The sequence below is a fragment of the Capra hircus genome, unplaced genomic scaffold, assembly GCF_001704415.2.
Source record: "Capra hircus breed San Clemente unplaced genomic scaffold, ASM170441v1, whole genome shotgun sequence".
Lineage (NCBI taxonomy): Eukaryota > Metazoa > Chordata > Mammalia > Artiodactyla > Bovidae > Capra > Capra hircus.
In genome coordinates, this window is record NW_017190147.1 from 495,085 (window position 1) to 513,096 (window position 18,012).

Here is an 18,012-nt window from a genome sequence, read left to right on the forward strand (position 1 = left end):
AACGCAGGAGACCTGGGTTTGAACCTTGGGTGGGGAAAATCCCCTGGAGGAGGAAATGGCTGCTCACTCCAGTATTCTTGCCTGGAGAATCCCATGGGCAGAGGAGCCTGGAGGGGTACAGTCCATTGACTCACAAAGCGTAGGACATGACGTAGCAACTGAAAAACACAGCAAAGAACAGCTGCAGACACAGTGGCTTAAACAGCACACGCGTTTCTATTGCCTAAGAGATCGAGGGGTGAGAGGCGGCAAAGGGCGAAAGGCAAGGCGTGGGCAGGGCTGGTCCCTTCGGGAGTTGGACCTGTGTCCTTCCCTTCTCGTCTCTTGGAGGTTTCCAGCATGCCCTGGCTTGTGGCCCATTCCTGCATCTTCAAGGGGCATCGCTGCAGCTTGGGGCATGTCTTCACGTGGCCTGACTCTGACCCTCCGACATCCCTCATATGAGGGCTGAAATTCATGCACCCAGGATTATCTTTTCATCTCAAGAGGTTTAATTTAATGACTTCTGCAGAGCTGCACTTCTCAGATAAGGTAACATTCACAGATTTTAGAGGTCAGGACGTGGTCACCCCTGAGGACACGACTCTATCCACACACGGGGGTCAGGACGGAGTCACCCCTGAGGAATGACTCTCCACACGGGGGTCATGACGTGATCACCCCTGAGGACTTGACTCTATCCACACACAGGGGTCAGGACGGGGTCACCCCCAAGGTCATAACTCTATCCCCACGTGGGGGTCAGGACATGGTCACCCCTGAGGAATGACTCTCCACACAGGGGTCAGGACGTGATCACCCCTGAGGGCATGACTCTGTCCCCACACGGGGGTCAGGATGGGGTCACCCCTGAGGAATGACTCTCCACATGGGGGTCAGGACGGGGTCACCCCTGAGGAATGACTCTCCACACAGGGGTCAAGATGTGATCACCCCTGAGGGCATGACTCTTTCCCCACACGTGGGTCAGGATGTGATCACCCCTGAGGGCACGACTCTATCCACACATGGGGGTCAGGACGGGGTCACCCCTGAGGAATGACTCTCCACACGGGGGTCAGGACAGGGTCACCCCTGAGGAATGACTCCCCACACGGGGGTCAGGACAGGGTCACCCCTGAGGACAGGACTCTGTCCCCACACAGGGGTCAGGATGTGATCACCCCTGAGGACTTGACTCTGTGCCCTGACAAGGGTTCAGGACGTGCACGTCCCTGACGGTGTCAATTCCCTCCACCACAAACACCTCTGAACTGAACGCAGCACCTGGCCATCAAGTTAACCCGAGGAGACCTTTCCGATAACGAGGGCTCATCCTCAGGGGCCTTCAAGGTACCGCATGGTGAAGGCCAATCCACCCAGGAACAGGCTGAACCCGAGGGTCGGTGTGCCACGAGCGGGGGTGGGAAGGGGGCTGGCATGCCCACCGATCAGCGCCTAGGTCTCAGGTCCCACGGTAACCACAGCCAGCGTCCAGAAGGTTCCAAGCTCCAATACCCTTCCGTCATCCGCTTCCATCCCCAGCTCCTCCAGGACCTATACATACAGCTATAGGGAAGTGTTACTCACTCAGTCGTGTCTGACTCTTTCTGACCCCATGGACTGCAGCCTGCCAGGTTCCTCCATCCATGGGATTCTGCAGGCAAGAATCCCACTGAGAGGGTTGCCAAGCCCTCCTCCAGGGGATCTTCCAGACCCAGGGATAGAACCCTATCTTCTGCTTTGGCAGATGGAATCTTCACCACTGAGCCACGTGGGAAGGCCGCTGAAACAACAGGACAGCTAAATGCCTCGGAAATGCCCCCAAATTCCATCCCAAATAATCAGCAGAGGTTGTTTCCACTCTGAGCAGAAAAGCCTACTCTTGGTAGGGAGGGTTAACCCTGGAAGACCCGAGACGCCCGGGGGAAAGAAACACCCTTGTTTCCGGTTTCTATCTTGTTTATGAGTTTCAGTGGAGTTCGTGTTCCAGGCCGCAGGGGTGGGGCGAGAGTTACTGTTTAATTTCCTTTTTCTCTCGTGCATTTATAATTAAAACCTCATACACCACCCCCTCCCCGTTCTCGAAGGCTCTGAGGAAGGGCGTTTTTCCCTCTTCTATGATGGATCAGGGTTAAGTGATGCCCACATGGAACCCACGGCCTAAGGGGAGCCCGTCATCCCTGCAAGTGGAGCAGGACTTCCCAGCCTCTGACGCACACGGCGTGCACACACGGGAGGCCAGCTGACACGGAGCGTCTGCTTTCTGGGACCCCGTTCCCCTCTGTGGAACCACGACCATCTCCTTTGTGAGTTTGACCAATGAAAATAGAAAGAGAAAAAAAAAAAACCCGTTCTGACTTGTATTATACATCACGTAGTCTTTGTTCAGTCCCTCAGTCGTGTCCGACTCTTTGCGACCCCACGGACTGCAGCACGCCAGGCCTCCCTGTCCATCACCAGCTCCCGGAGTCCACCCAAACCCACGTCCATTGAGTGGGTGATGCCATCCAACCATCTCGTACTCTGCCGTCCCCTTCTCCTCCCGCCTTCAATCCTTCCCAGCATCGGGGTCTTTTCCAATGAGTCGGTTCGTCCCATCAGGTGGCCAAAGTTTCGGAGCTTCGGCTTCAGTCCTTCCAATGAATCTTCAGGGTTGACTTTCTTTAGTCCACTGTTTGCTGCTGCTGAGTCGCTTCAGTCGTGTCCGACTCTGTGCGACCCCACAGATGGCAGCCCACCAGGCTCCTCCATCCCTGGGATTCTTCAGGCAAGAACACTGGAGTGGGTTGCCATTTCCTTCTCCAGTGCATGGAAGTGAAAAGTGAAAGGGAAGTCGCTCAGTAAGTGTCTGACTCTTCGTGACCCCATGGACTACAGCCCACTAGGCTCCTCCATCCATGGGATTTTCCAGGCAAGAGTACTGGAGTGGGGTGCCATCGCCTTCTCCGAGTCCACTGTTTAGGTTATTGCAATTTATTTTGCACAGTTCCATGAATTTGGTCTGTGGACGCACAAACACATGCACACACACACAGACACACTTTGCCCTGAGCCTTGAAAATAGTCAGCACGCTGCAGCGGAGTGGTGTTTTTACCTGGAAGTACTCAACGCTTCCACCAACCCTTGCAATCTCGGACTGCCTTTGAAGGTAATGGCAACAATTACCTGGGCTTCATAAATACGGAATTACCCTGTAATACCCCTGGTTATTAACCAGGGTATGGCTTTTAAAAAGAGACGTGTGCGTCACGGAGAGCCTTCACCGGAGGAATGAAATCAGTTCCTAGAAGGTGGGGACGCAGCTTTGATGTCTCAGCTGTAGAGAACCACACGGCGGGAGAGCCGGGCCCGCTTGTTTGCGGCTGGGAAAGGTCCGGGAGAGGCTGAGGCCCTGGGGTTCCCTGCCTGTCCTCTGCAAAGCTCCATGTCTGATGGTCGGCGGGGAAGTAAAATCTCCCCTGATGAGCTGGGAGGGGAACACAGGAATAGGGATGGGCATAGAGATTCTTTTCCTTCGTAGGATGGAATAAACCTGGGGATGTCATGACTCAGAGACGGGATAATGTCCCCAAGGACGTCCACACCCTGGTCCCCGAGGGGTGGACAGAAGAGTGTCCCCAAGGCTGTCTGTCCCCACCCCCATTTCTGGAGGCTAGAATCTGAGCTCAAGGAGTCAGCAAGGCCGGTTCCTCCCGAAACCTCTGTCTTTGGCGTGTGGACGGCTGTCTCCTCCCCGAGGCCTCAGCTGGCCGTCCCTCTGTGTCTGCCTATGTCCTGACCTCTCATGAGGACCCCAGTCCTGTGGGATCAGGACCCATCGTAGTGATCTCATTCCACCTGCATCCCCTCTTTAGAGACACCCATCTCCAAATAGAGTCTGGGGTCCTGGGGGGTTAGAAGTTCAACACGGCGGTTCGGGGAGGGCTCGAGTCACCCGCTAACCGTCAGCATGAGCTGCATCTCTGTAGTTTTAACCCCGTGAATCCCTTCTTTCATCAGCAGCTCTGAGCTTCCCAGGGTGCCAGCAAGCAGTCACGGCCGTCACGCCCTCGGGCACTGCAGCCGTCCCCAGTGGCCCACGCTGAGGGGACTCAGGATGGAGGGAAACAGGACACGCGCCTCAGGTAGCGGGGAACACGTCAAACGATTTCCATGAGCCCAGGCTCTTGCGGCCGTCCCTGGTGGCTCAGCTGGTAAAGAATCCGCCTGCAAGGCAGAAGACCCCGGTTCGATTCCTGGGTCGGGAAGACCCACTGGAAAAGGAAACAGCTACCCACTCCAGTATTCTTGGGCTTCCGTGGTGGCTCAGCTGGTAAAGAATCCGCCTGCAAGGCAGGAGACCTGGGTTTGATCCCTGGGTCGGGAAGATCCCCTGAAGAAGGGAATAGCCAACCCACTCCAGTATTCTTGCCTGGAGAATCCCATGGACCGAGGAGCCTGGTGGCGTATAGTCCATGGGGTCGAAAAGAGGTGGGCACAACTTAGCGACTAACACTTACACCTGCTTTACAAAGCTGTGTCCGTTTCTGCTGCACAAGAAAGTGAGTCAGCTGTGAAGTGAAACTGTTAGCCTCTCAATCATGTGCGATCCCATGGACTGTAGCCCGCCAGGCTCCTCTGTCCATGGGGATCTCCAGGCAAGAATCCTGGAGTGGGTTGCCATGCCCTCCTCCAGGGGATCTTCTCAACTCGGACACCAAGCCCGTGTCTCCTGCATTGGGAGACGGGTCCTTCACCACTGAGCCGCTTGGGAAGCCTTTAACACACCATATGGAAAGTGGCTTCTTTATTATTCCTGCTCTTCAGTCCCTAGGTCGTGTCCCACCCCTTGCGACCCCGTGGACTGCAGCACGCCAGGCCTCCCTGTCCATCCCCAACCCCTGGAGTTTGCTCAAACCCATGTCCATCGAGTCGGTGCTGCCATCCAGCCATCTCATCCTCTGTCGTCGCCTTCTCCTCCTGCCCTCAGTCTTTCCCAGCATCAGGGTCTTTTCCAAGGAGTCAGCTCTTCGCATGAGGTGGACACAGCATTGGAGCTCCAGGTTCAGCGTCAGTCCTTCCAGTGAATATTCAGGGTTGATTTCCTTTAGGAGGGACTGGTTGGACTCTTGCAGACCAAGCGAGTTTCAAGAGTCTTCTCCAACACCGCAGTTCAAAAGCATCAAACGTGGAGGCTGCTAACCACCCCCTAGGGTGGAATCACTTTCATGGACAGAGGGTCCCCACGGACTACAGTCCATAGGGTCACAGAGAGTCGGGCACGACTGAGCAATGAATGCTTTCACGAAGTGTGTCTGTCGTGAGGACTCTGACCGGCCCAATCTGTGATGAGGACCCAACACGCCTGCGGAGAACGGACGGAGTGGAGTGGGGCTTTCCACGCCGCGGGGCGCCCCGTTTGGAGGCGCCCACCTCCTCTGCATCCGCTGGGGGCGAGGCCAGCCTCCCGCGCAAACGCAGCTCTCCCCGCCTGCGTTTGTGTCCCGCGGCGGTGATCTATTAGGCGGGTCCCACGCTTCCCTCTTTCAACCTCTCAAATCGGCGTTTGCTCCTAATGGGAGACAGAGGGGCCCGGCGCGTCCCCGGCGCGCGCTCGTTAGCATCTGCGGGCAGGACCGGGCGTGATGAGGTGCTAATCGGATACAGCGCAGGCAGAAGAGGCCCCGACGTCTCTGCCTCACGTCTGGGTAAAATACGGCCCTGATCTGTGCGGCTTTCATGTGGCTGCAGGAATGCGGGTCCCCCCACCCCCGCCCAGACCCACTCACCCACCCCCGCCGGCCTCTCCACCCCCGCCTCCACCCCGGCCTCACCCAACCCCTGCCGGAGCCTTTGAAAGCCTGAGCCGGGTTTCCTGAACCCGGAGCTTCCCCGGGCTGCCCGGCTCCCACGCCGGGGAAGGGATAGGCCGCCCAGGCCGTGCGTGTGTTTGTGTGCGCACATGCGTGCATGCGTGCGTGCGTGTGTGTGTGTGTGGTGTTTGGAGTTGTGTATCATTGGCTGGGTTATTGACAGGCTTGCATCTAAAGGGAACCTGCAGAGCTTTCTTCCCCGAGCAGCTCGGGTGTCTGGCATCCACCTGCCAATGTAGGAGACGAGGGTTTGATCCCTGGGTCGGGAAGGTGCCCTGGAGGAGGGCATGGCGACCCACTCCAGGATTCGTGCCTGGAGAATCCCATGGACAGAGGAGTCTGGCGGGGCTACAGTCCATGGGGCCGCAGAGTCAGACACGGCTGAGCGCGAGCAGAGAAGAGAGAGGAGATGGATAGCTAGCTAGCTAGGTAGGTAGACAGACAAATGGATGGCTGATAGATGGTTCCTAGACAGATAGGTACATATGTAGCTCCCAGACAGATAACGGATGAGAGATGATATAGATAGACAGACAGACAGGCAGATAGAGAGTGGATTCACAATATCAGATAGACAGACAGCCTCCTGCGGCTTGACCAGAGGTTCTCCAGGCCAGCATCTCAATACCCAGGGCAGGACGACCCCTCTGCTCTCAGGAGCATCAGTCCTGGTCTCCCCCAACCATGGGCCAGGAGCCCCCCTCCCCCGCCACCCCTGACAATGGGAAATGTCGCCACAGGCCCCAGGCAGGGGAGTGTCGCCCTGGGTGAAAACCCCTGTTGTGGAGGCTTTGCTGCTGCGAACCTGGAAGGCCCTCCCGCACCCTCCGTGCCTCTCTGGGGCTGCAAAAATGCTTCTGAAGGAGGAAACAGACAGAACAGGCTCCGTCTTGAGAGCAGGACTCCATCTCCGGCTGGACTGTGGACTTTGAGCTCTATGCCCAATATCTATGGAAACGACACACCAACTGGAAAACCAGTTCCCCCAGAAGCAAGAGCCACAGGGTTCTCCATCGCCTAAAAGAATACCCTAATGATCTGTGTAACCGAATATAACCATACATTCTATTCTGCTTGTTGGGGAATGACCACAGGCCTATTGATAATTGTCCACTGTTAACCACCTAGGCTTAAAGCATATGAATCGTGGGTGAACTTGGATTGTATCTTTCATTTTCCTTTCTTCTGACTAGTTTCAGGCGATTTGGGGAGGTGGGTTTGGGCACGTACGCTTAGGGTATATAAGGTCTTCACAAATAGTGGTCGGGGTCCTTGGCTAAGAGGAGACTCAGCCTTGGGCTTGCCGGTGGAGTCCGCTATCTGCATTGTCCTTCCGAGTGAGCTTCTTTCCCGGAACGCGTGGCTGCAACACTTTCCCAGGCAGGGTCAGGCTTTGCCGCCCTGAATACCTTGCAGAATTTACAGCCCAGGAAAGGGAAAGCCTCGAGTCTCTTCCTTGCATCTGGGTCCAGAATGGAGTTTCTGCACCAAGAAAGCACGGCACTGCGGTTTGGAGTCTTAATCCCAGGGAGGCTCAGGGCACATCTGTCTCCCGAAGCCCATCTGGGAAATAATTCTCCTCGCCCCAAGGTAACCCAACATGCCCAGGGCCCATTTCCCACTTAACAGATCACCTTCAACCAGGCTTTGCAGAAAACTCTAGTCTGTCCGAAACCTTGTGAAAGAAAGCTTCCCTTTCAGTAATAGCCTCTAACTTTGTCTTTTTTTTTTTCCAAGGGGTGGGGGGAATACAAACCATAGAACACTTCGTTTATTTATTTTCTCCACCACCCTCGCCCCCAAACAATAAACTATTTAGGCGATGCCGTCCTTGGCTTCTCACCTTGGTGGTCAAGTCATTAATTACGAAGCCTGGCCGGCTGCTAAAGGGCTCTGCTGGCCGGCTCCTGCGTGGGGTGCAGAGACAGCTAACAGTGGGGAGCTTGTCCAGCCCTGGGAGAGGGCGGGGGGGCCCCCTAAAAGGGCTACTGTGGCTGCCAGCCCGGGAGGACTGAGTTCTCTTTCTGCGCCTCTGGAGGAGGGATCCCGCGGGGCTGGCGGACAATCGGGATTTTATGCAGACTCACGTTGAACCCGATGCTGGGAAAGCTTGAGGGCGGGAGAAGGGGGTGATGGAGGATGAGATGGTGGGACGGCATCACCGACTCGATGGACATGACTTTGAGTAAGCTCTGGGAGTTGGTGATGGACAGGGAGGCCTGGGGTGCTGCAGTCCATGGGGTCACAGAGAGTCAGACACGACTGGGCGGCTGAACTGAACTGACTGTGGAACTGGGTCTTCCCGGGTGGTGCTATTGGTGAAGAACCCGCCTCCCAGCACAGAATATATAAGAGACCTGGGTTCGTCCCTGGGTCGGAAAGATCCCCTGGAGGAGGAAATGGCAACCCACTCCACTATTCTTGCCTGGAGAATCCCACGGACAGAGGAGCCTGGCGGGCTACAGTCCATGGGGTCGCAGAGTCGGACACGACTGGGCGCCTGAGCGGGCAGGCATAAGGGCTTCTTCCCTGCAGCCTGGATGCCACTGCTGGCCAAGCTCAGGTGTCAAGGTCGCATCTTTCTCCCTCTCTTCCATCCCTGCTTCCCACCCAGGAACTCGACATCCTGCAAAGAGGACCGATGGCTGCAGACACCCCCACCCCCAGGGGTGGACCCCCGTGAGAACCCCACACGCCTCTCTCAGTGCACTGCACCGCTTGCCATGAAGCCCTCTCAAGAAGGAGGGGGTCACTGTATTTCTTAGGGGGATGGTTAGCTCAGACTCGGTGGCTCAGCGGTGCCTTCGACCCTAAGGGAGGAAGTGAATCAAAAGTATTAGTCACTCTGTTGTGTCCGACTCTTTGTGACCCCCTGGACTGTAGCCCACCAGGCTCCTCTGTTCATGGGATTCTCCAGGCAAGGACACTGGAGTAGGCTGGCATTTCCTCCTCCAGAGGATCTTCCCAACCCAGGGATTGAACCCACGTCTCCTGCATTGCAGGCAGATTCTTTACCAGCTGAACCACCAGGGAAGCCCAACAAAAATAAACCAGATAATAGTCGATTATAATTATTAATCAAAAATAATCAAATTATACTATCATAATATCAGAGGAAATAAAATGGGAGTTTTTTTTCCTAAGACACTCAGTGAATTCTATTGACATGAGTTTCTTCTTCACAGGGACGTTTTTAAGGCACTGAAAGCTCTCATCTCACCCTGTATGCTTCTTACTTACCCATGAAGGCTGCATTCCTCCAAGAAGCTTTCATGGACTCGGCTGTGGGTCCAGCAGATAAGAATCCATCTGCCCAGGCAAGGGACACAGTCGATCCCCAGTCCAGGAAGACCCCACAGGCTAAGGCGTAACAGCCTGTGCACCCCAACAAGAGCAGCTGTGGCGATGAGAAACCCACACACACCTGGAGAGGAGCCCTGTTCGCCGAAACGAGAGAAAGCCAGTGAGCAGCAGCGAAGACGCAGCGTAAGCAAAACTAAATAAGCAAATAAATCTTCTAAAAGAGAATCGTTCACGCCTATACATTGCTGTTCCTGCACTTCAGTCGCTGAGTCGTGTCCAGCTCCTTGCGACCCCACGGACTGCAGCACGCCAGGCGTCCCTGTCCATCACCAGCTCCCGGAGTTCACCCAAACTCATGTCGGTCGAGTCGGTGATGCCGTCCGAGCGTCTCGTCCTCTGTCGCCCCCTTCTCCTCCCGCCCTCAGTCTTTCCCAGCGTCAGGGTCTTTCCCAATGTATACGTTGCACGTATTTTCAGCCCCACCAGAGGCTGGGATGTCATGGAAGTTTTTCCTTCCTAGTTCTTCATGATTAAAAGTAAAAAGAATGTAACATTTAATGGGGACAGACTCTTGGTTTCGGGTGACAAAAACGCTCTGGAGATGAATGCTTGGAATGGATGCACAGTGAAGCCACAGTCTTTCACGGGTCACAGGACTGTGCCCTTAGGAGTGGTTAAGGTGGCGGGCGTTATGCCGCCCGTCTCGCACCGCAGCGAACGCTACACGCAGAGATCCGTTCTCCTGTTTCTCGCCGGCCCTTCCTCGCACATCCCGGCTGTAACGTGAACGGACGCTCCCATACCTGTTGCCCTCAGGATGTCATCGAAGTCCTACTGAAGGATAATATAAACCATCCTTTTTCCTGTGAGAATTCGGCCTCGTGAGGAACTGAGGCCGGCGTCTTCAACTCCAGTGTCGTTTAGATGGAACACCTTGACGTCTGTAAGCGAACCGTCGGGAATTCGGCGTGTTCTGGTTTGAGTTTTCACAAAGCGCTATTATGGAGTGGGGCCAGGGGGCAAAAAAAAAAAGCGGTCCCCACTTCCGCCGTGGGTCACCCCAACCCAAGCATGCACGGCAGGTGGCGTACCTGGTCCACACAGCCCTTTCTTCCTCCGCCAAGAAAAGAGGAGATTTTCAGAAACCAAAAAAAAAAAAAAGGGGGGGCTGAAAGGGAAACGGGCAGAGATTAAAAATTCACTCACATCATTTTCGCCAGACCCATCCACCCCAAAAATACCAAGGGAAAATCTGTAGCATTTTAACTGGAAATAGTTTGGGTGTTAAGAAATCATATAATCATAAATCCCACCTATAGAGTTCTACCTTTAATGAGTTTCACCTGTTTGGGGAGGTGTAAGGCATGCCAGACCCCGAATTTCAGAACTGAGGGCAATGAAACCTAACACTTCACTCTGGACTGCTGGGATAAGCGGCAGAGTCACCCTTCCTCCTGTTTCTTGTTTTCAAATGGAAACAAAGAAAACCGAGGAGACTTTGAATTAGTTAAGCATGCAGAGAAGGTGATGTTTCATTTTACGTGCTTTTTAATAATATTTTTTAAATGAGGCTTAATCCAATTGCAAATTCTTCGCAAGGACCATACGCTTGGATTTTTTGAAAGCACAGAGCTGAAAGTGCAGAGTCAGGAGAGGAACAGACCCTGCTTGTGTGGCTCACGTGTGGGCTCCTACTGGCACTTGGTTCCACGTGATTCTTCCTCAGTCGTGTCCGACTCTCTGCAACCCCATGGACTGCAGCACACCAGGCCTCCCTGTCCCTCACCACCTCCCGGAGCGTCCTCAAACTCAGGTGCATGGTGTCGGTGATGCCATCCAGCCATCTCATCCTCTGTCGTCCCCTTCTCCTCCTGCCTTCGATCTTTCCCAGCATCAGGGTCTTTTCCAGTGAGTCAGTTCTTCGCATCAGGTGGCCAAAGGATTGGAGTTTCAGCCTCAGCGTCAGTCCTTCCAATGAACATTCAGGACTCATCTCCTTTAGGATGGACTGGTTGGATCTCCTTGCAGGCCAAGGGGCTCTCAAGAGTCTTCTCCAGCACCACACTTAGAAAGCATCAATTCTTCGGCGCTCAACCTTCTTTATGGTCCACCTCTCACATGCTTACATGACTGCTAGAAAAACCATAGCTTTGCCTGGATGGACCTTTGTCGGCAAAGTGATGTCTCTGCTTTAAAATAAAACATTAAATGCCAGGGGAAAAGCAAGTCCTGAAAGCAAGCTGACTCCAAGGCTGTAGCACTGCTACGCACCGCCCAACCAGGCCCAGGTGGGCAAACTGGGAAGAGTCTGGAGCTCCTAGTAGCTGCAAAGCGTCCCCCAGCCGCATCGATTTTCCGTCTCCAGGAGTGGCCCCTCCCGGTCCCCAGCACGATTTCTCACCTACTCATTTGTTCAGAACCAGGAAGCTCCCTGGCTCTCTGCTTCTCTTCACATGACCCTGCCGCGTTCGCCGTAGTCCAAGACATCTTCTGAGCAAGTCGCCAAATTCCAGCCGCCCGGGACCCACGGACCAACCACCGTGTTCCCCTCGGATGACGCTGAGCTGAAGCGGGAACGTCCCATGTGGACCTCTTGGCTTCCCAGGTGGCTCGGATGGTAAAGAATCCACCTGCCAATGCAGGAAACTCAGGTTCGACCCCTGGGTCGGGAAGATCCCCAGGAGCGGGGCATGGCAACCCACTCCGGTCTTCTTGCCTGGAGAATCCCATGGACACAGGAGCCTGGCGGGCTGCAGTCTACGGGGTCGCAGAGTCAGGACACGACTGAAGCGACTGACCGTGCAGGCGTGCACACCCTGCTTCCGTGTCCCTGGGCGACCCGTCCCCGGGGGGCGCGTCACTCTCCACGTAACAAGACCGACCTTGCGGGAAAGAACGGGCTTCTTGGGCACGACTTGATTACCCCTGGGGTGGGGAGGTCTGTGTTTCACACCCGCTCTGGAGTTTGAGGGAATGCAGGGTGCACAGGGGGTTCTTAACAGCCCTTACGTTTAGTTTTTTTTTTTTTTTTTTTTGCTTTAAAAAAAAAAAAACAAAAAACAAATAATGTCTTGTAGAGAAGCTGCAGGTATCTGCTGCCCCCTAGTGGCAGCTGGGGAGTATGGCCTAGCCTCCCAGCCCGTCTCCTAGGAAGGGTTCTCAGGTGGCTCAATAGTCAAGAATCCGCCTGCAGTGCAGGTTCGATCCGCGGGTCGGGAAGATCCCTTGGAGGAGGGAAAGGCAACCCACTCCAGTATTCTTGCCTGGAGAAACCCATGGGCAGAGGAGCCTGGGGGGCTACAGTTCATGTAGAATCAAAGAGCCAGACACAGCTTAGGGACTAAACAACAGCGAAATAGCAGAATAAAAATATCTAATTTTACGGATTGAGGCAGAAGTAGATGGCAAAATGAACTGTATCTAATCTTATGCTTTTGGCTAGAAATAAGTAGAATAAAGTATACGGAACCTTGCGCATTTAGGCAGAAATAAGTAGCAGAAAAAACATATCTAATTTTATACCTGTAGGCAGGAATAAATAGAATAAAAGCATCCAATCGTATGCATTTATGCAGAAATTTTAGAATAAGCTATATCCGATCTTATGCATTTAGGCAGAAATAAACAGAATAACCTATATCAAAACTAATGTTTTAGGCAGAAGTAAATAGTGGAATAAACTATATATGACCTCATGCATTCATGCAGAAATAGCAGAATAAACTATATCTAACGTTATGCATTTAGGCAAGAATAAATAGAATAAACTACATTGAAACATCTGCATTTAGGCAGAAATAAACCGTAGAACAAACCACATGTAAACTTATGCGTTTAGGCAGAAATAACTAGTAAAATAAATTACATGTAACCTGGGCTTCCCTTGTGGCTGAGCTGCAATGAGAATCTGCCTGCAATTCGGGAGACCTCAGTTCGAACCCTGGATTGGGAAGATCCCCTGGAGAAGGGAAAGGCCAACCACTCCAGTATTCTGGCCTGGAGAATTCCATGGACTATACAGTCCATGGGGTTGCAAAGAGTCGGACATGACTGAGCGACTTTCACTCTCACTTTTATGCATTTAAGAAACAATAAAGCATAGAATAAACTATATGCGTTTAGGCAGAAATAACTAGCATAAACTACATCCAATCCTATGCATTTAGAGAAAAACGTAGAGTGGACGAAACATACCTAAGCTTATGCACTGTTTTGCCTAAAGAGGAAGCTTTTTGTATACAGGAATGATAAGCAATCAGGAAAAAAAAAAAAAAAAAGAAGGCAAGGCTTTTACATCATATCGGAGAGCTTCATTCTCATTCAAGAATCAGGCTCCCTAAGAAATGAAACTTTTGTCTCCTTATAAATAAATGGGCATCTCAAACCTCAGCTGCCAGCTGTGGGTGTCCTGTGCACGATTCCCTTCTGGGGAATGCTGTGAAATTCAGCATTTGAGATGCTGTGCTGGGTACCAGGATATGAGTGGGAGTCTTGTGCGCGTTTGGATCACAGGACATCACTCTTGCAAATTCCCTTGGGTCATTTTTTTCTTCACTTTTTTTTCTCCTATTGGAGAGTAATTGCTTTATAATATTGTGTTGACCTCTGTCCTTGTATCATTTTTTTAAAGTGGACAGAAAGATGAAAGAGGTGGGTGACGCCTGCTGCCGCCGTCAACAGCGTATTTTCCATCATGAGGACGTGTGATTCTCTTCCAGCAGCTCAGAGGAGGAGACTGGTCAGTGGGGGGACTTGGGCGAGTGCTCTTTCTGGTGAAGGCAGTTGCGTGCCAGGGCATGAAAATAAAGGTGCATTGGGCCGGGAATCTTCCTTCCTTTCAGGAAAGGAAGTAACTTTTCTCTACCTTCAGGAAAGGAATTTATGCACACAACTTTCAGAGCCCAGATAACACAAAGCATAAGACTGAATTTAGGGAAATTCACCTCCTCTCCGGGAAGGAAATTTGAAAGCTGACCAGCAAGGAGGGACTGAATCAGCAGCAATACCGAAACGCCAGCTCGGCAGGGAAGAAACTGGCAGAAGGGCAATGATTGGGGGCAGGAAAGACGTGCTTTTGGGCTGGATGCTGGGCGGGGCTGCGGGGAGGAGACGCGAGAGAGAGGGGATATATGTGTAGGAATAGCGGGTTCACGTTGTTATACAGCAAATACCAATACAACACTGTAAACCTACTATGCGTGCTCGGCCACTTCCGGCGCGTCCTTGGCCACTTCCGGCGCGTCCTTGGCCACTTCCGGCGCATCCTTGGCCACTTCCGGCGCGCCCTTGGCCACTTCCGGCGCGCCCTTGGCCACTTCCGGCGCATCCTCAGCCACTTCCGGCGCATCCGACTATGAGAAGCTATGGACGGCAGCCGTGGCCTCCTCCGAGAGCAATTAGGCTCCAGTTAAAAATGAATTTAAGAAAACAGCAAATAGAGTCGATGAATTGCTAAGGTGGCTAAGTTTGATAGTAAATTTGGTAAAATTGATTGCAAGTTGATTAACTGCTACGGCTGAGCACAGAGTGAGGGAAAAAAGTGAAAACAGTGGTTTCTCAGTCGTGTCTGACTCTTTGCAACCGCGTGGACCGCAGCCCGCCAGGCTCCTCTGTCCGTGGGATTCTCCAGGCAAGAATACCGGAGTGGGCTGCCATTCCCTTCTCCGGGAGATCTTCCCGAATCTGGGATCCAACCCGGATCTCCTGTATTGCAGGCAGATTTCTTGACCGTCGGAGCCACAAGGAAGACCCAAGGGAAGGACAGAAGTAGCTTAGCAAAGTATCTTCTGTATTTCTAGCCACTGCTAATGAAAACTTAGGAAGTAAACATTTTAATTAATCTATGAAGAAGTGTAAAAAAAATTTACACGTACACCAAAAACTCCTAATATAAACAATTAAATCTAGCAAAATAAGTCCAACACTTCTTTCAGAAAGCATTCATAAAACTTAAAGAGATATGATGATCGTCAGTTTTGTTTGGTGGTTAAAAACTCAATATGGTAAACACTTCGATTTCCCTGTATTGCTTATGGATTTAAGGGAATTCTAAAAAAAAAAAAAACTTTGCTGATTTTTTTTAAAAGTAGCATTAACACATATGCATTACCATATGTAAATTAGAGAGCCAGTGGGAATTGGTTGTAAGAGCGCAAACCGGGCGTCTGTGACAACCTAGAGGTGGGAAGGGGCGGGAGGGTCAAGAAGGAAGGGACACACGTCTACCTGTGGCTGTTTCATGGCGATGTTAGGCGAAAACCAACACAATATTGCAAAGCTATTATCCTCCAATTAAAGACAAAGCAATTTTTTAAAAAAGAGAGAAAGAATCGCTTTGCACATATGGCGACCCACCCAGGGGTCAGAGGGCTAAGGAAACAACGACTGTGGTCCCAAGCGCCTGCAGGGTCAGGGGTCACCGAGGAGAACTGGTACCCACAGCCACATGTGGAAGGCGGATGGGGCAACAGCGCCTCCCCTCCCAGAGGTGAGGGCTGCAGGTGGGCAGGGGGCGGGCACCTCATCTGGAAGCAGGGAAAGCGTGTTCCCCCCGCCCCGGGGGAGAATAAATCAGAAGAGGTTAGGGGGCACGGGGCACGTTTGAAGAACAGGCAGTCAGGATTCCACCTGCTGGACTATCACTGACTGGCTGGGCCCCCAGACCTTGGAATCTCAACACAGGGGTGACCTCATGGGCACATTGTGCATGGCATTGGCGAGCGTATGCTTTAAGACCAAACTCTACCTTTTCCCCTTCACCCCCAGAAGACGAGGTGTCCCAGGTGTGACCATACTCGCTAGTTCAGTTTTGTGTGGGACCATCACTTCCTGGGAAGGTGTTTCTGTGTTGACGGGAAAGGGGTGTGGTATTTGACACTGTGGCATAATTTTTTTTTTTTTTTTTTTTTTTAGCTAAAGGCCCTTGAGCTTCTGAAATTCTTCATCGGCCTGAAAGTAGAGTCTCCCCCACAACACGAGTTGCCCAACACCCACTTCCTGGATGCAACTCTAATCTTGTTTTCTGGGCAGTGAGGATGGGACCACACCCCACACAGACGTTAATACACAAATATCATATCTCCCATCTATTCTACGAAGGGCACATTTACCTTCTGTTCTCTGAAGGGCACATTTATCTTTCCAGTCATTTGCTTTTATTTCAGGGCCCTTTGTCTCCCCATTTCCAGGAAGCCGTTTCTTCTCCCAGAAATGTCCTCCTCTGCTCCTCATTCTCTGTGAACATGAAATAGAAAGCCCCCAATGATTCAGAGTTCTCTGTGAATTCCTGTGCATATATATATATATGCACCATTCAATGTTTTATTCCCTTATTAACCCAGCTTTTATCAGTTTAATTTGCGCCCCCCAAAGAAGGCACCTAAGAGGGTAGAGGAAAACTTGTTACTCCTTGACAGTATCGATGGAGGGAAAGATGATACAGAGTGGCTGGATCCAATGTACCCCCACTTCCTCTGCTGCCCCAGAGTAACCTTTCCTCTTTTTCCTTCCTTTTCCCCTCTTCAACTATCTGCCTCCCCAGATACCAATGCAAGAGACCCAGGTTTGATCCCAGGGTTGGGGAGATCCCCTGGGGTAGGAAATCATAGCCCACTCCAGTATTCTTGCCTGGAGAATCCCATGGACAGAGGAGCCAGGTGAGCTACAGTTCAAGGGGTTGCAAAGAGTTGGGCACAACTGAGTGACTAACACTTTCACTTTCCAGATACCAACAAAAGGCAAGCTTTGAGCTTCCTTGAAATCATTTCTCCTGTGGCATTGAGGCTGGACCAGAGCGACAGGTTTCCCCCTTGCAATTATCTAGGAAACAGTCCCTGGGACGTTGGTGATGGGCAGGACTGCAGGAAAGGATTCTCAGGGGGCCCTAACAGGAAACTTGGGGAGCCAGAGCCAGACCCTTGACCAAGGTTCTCTCAGGTCCTTCATTGTTAGTGCCAAAGTTCTCAGGAGGCTTGGGTTATTGTACGGGCTTCTCTGCTGCCCACTGTCTGCAGGGAGAAGACTTTTCCATGCTAGGGGGCTGAGCTACTGTCTCTGTACACCAGTGGATGACCACAAGGGCATATACATCAAGCCTGTGTGAGTTGAGTTACTGAGTTGGGCCTTAAGAAAAAAAAAAAAAAGGCTGGCTTTGGGAATTCTGATGAAATTAGATTTCTGAGTCTGTAAATTTGAAGGGGCAGTTTCACTCCTGGGGGAAGTCAAACTAAGCAGGACTACCATCCAGCGGACTTTAGTTAAAAGCACTGTTCACTCAGTCATGTCTGAGTCTCTGCAACCCCATGGACTGTAGTCTCCCAGGCTCCTCTGTCCATGGGATTCTCCAGGGAAGAATACTGGAGTGGGTTGCCATTCCCTTCTCCAGGGGGGTTTCCCCTCCAAGGAACTGAGCCTGGGTTTCCTGCATTGCAGGCAGATCCTTTACCATCTGAGCCACCAGAGAAGCCCATTTAGTTATAAAGAGCTGAGACAAAAGCTGTGAAATATCGTTGATAGGATAAAAAATTCAAAATGTTACTGAACATGGAATCAAATGATGATACACCATATTTCCACATAGTACATTCTGTATTTCAAAGAGACTGCTGGTCTGCAAATTCACCTGGTGATCCAGCCCAAATGCAATCAGAATTTCTAGGGGTTTTTTTCCCCATTGTTATTTACAAGCTATTTATAAAGGGCGTGTGGAAATTTAAAGGGCTTAGAATCGCCCAACAGAAGGGGTGGAGGAGAGAGGGAGGCGGGCAGAGAGAAGAAACAAGAATCCCGTTCTAGCAGACAGTCAGATGCCACGTTTATTTGTTGCCGATGTTCAGTTGCTCAGTCGTGTTCAGCTCTTTGTGACCCCACGGACTG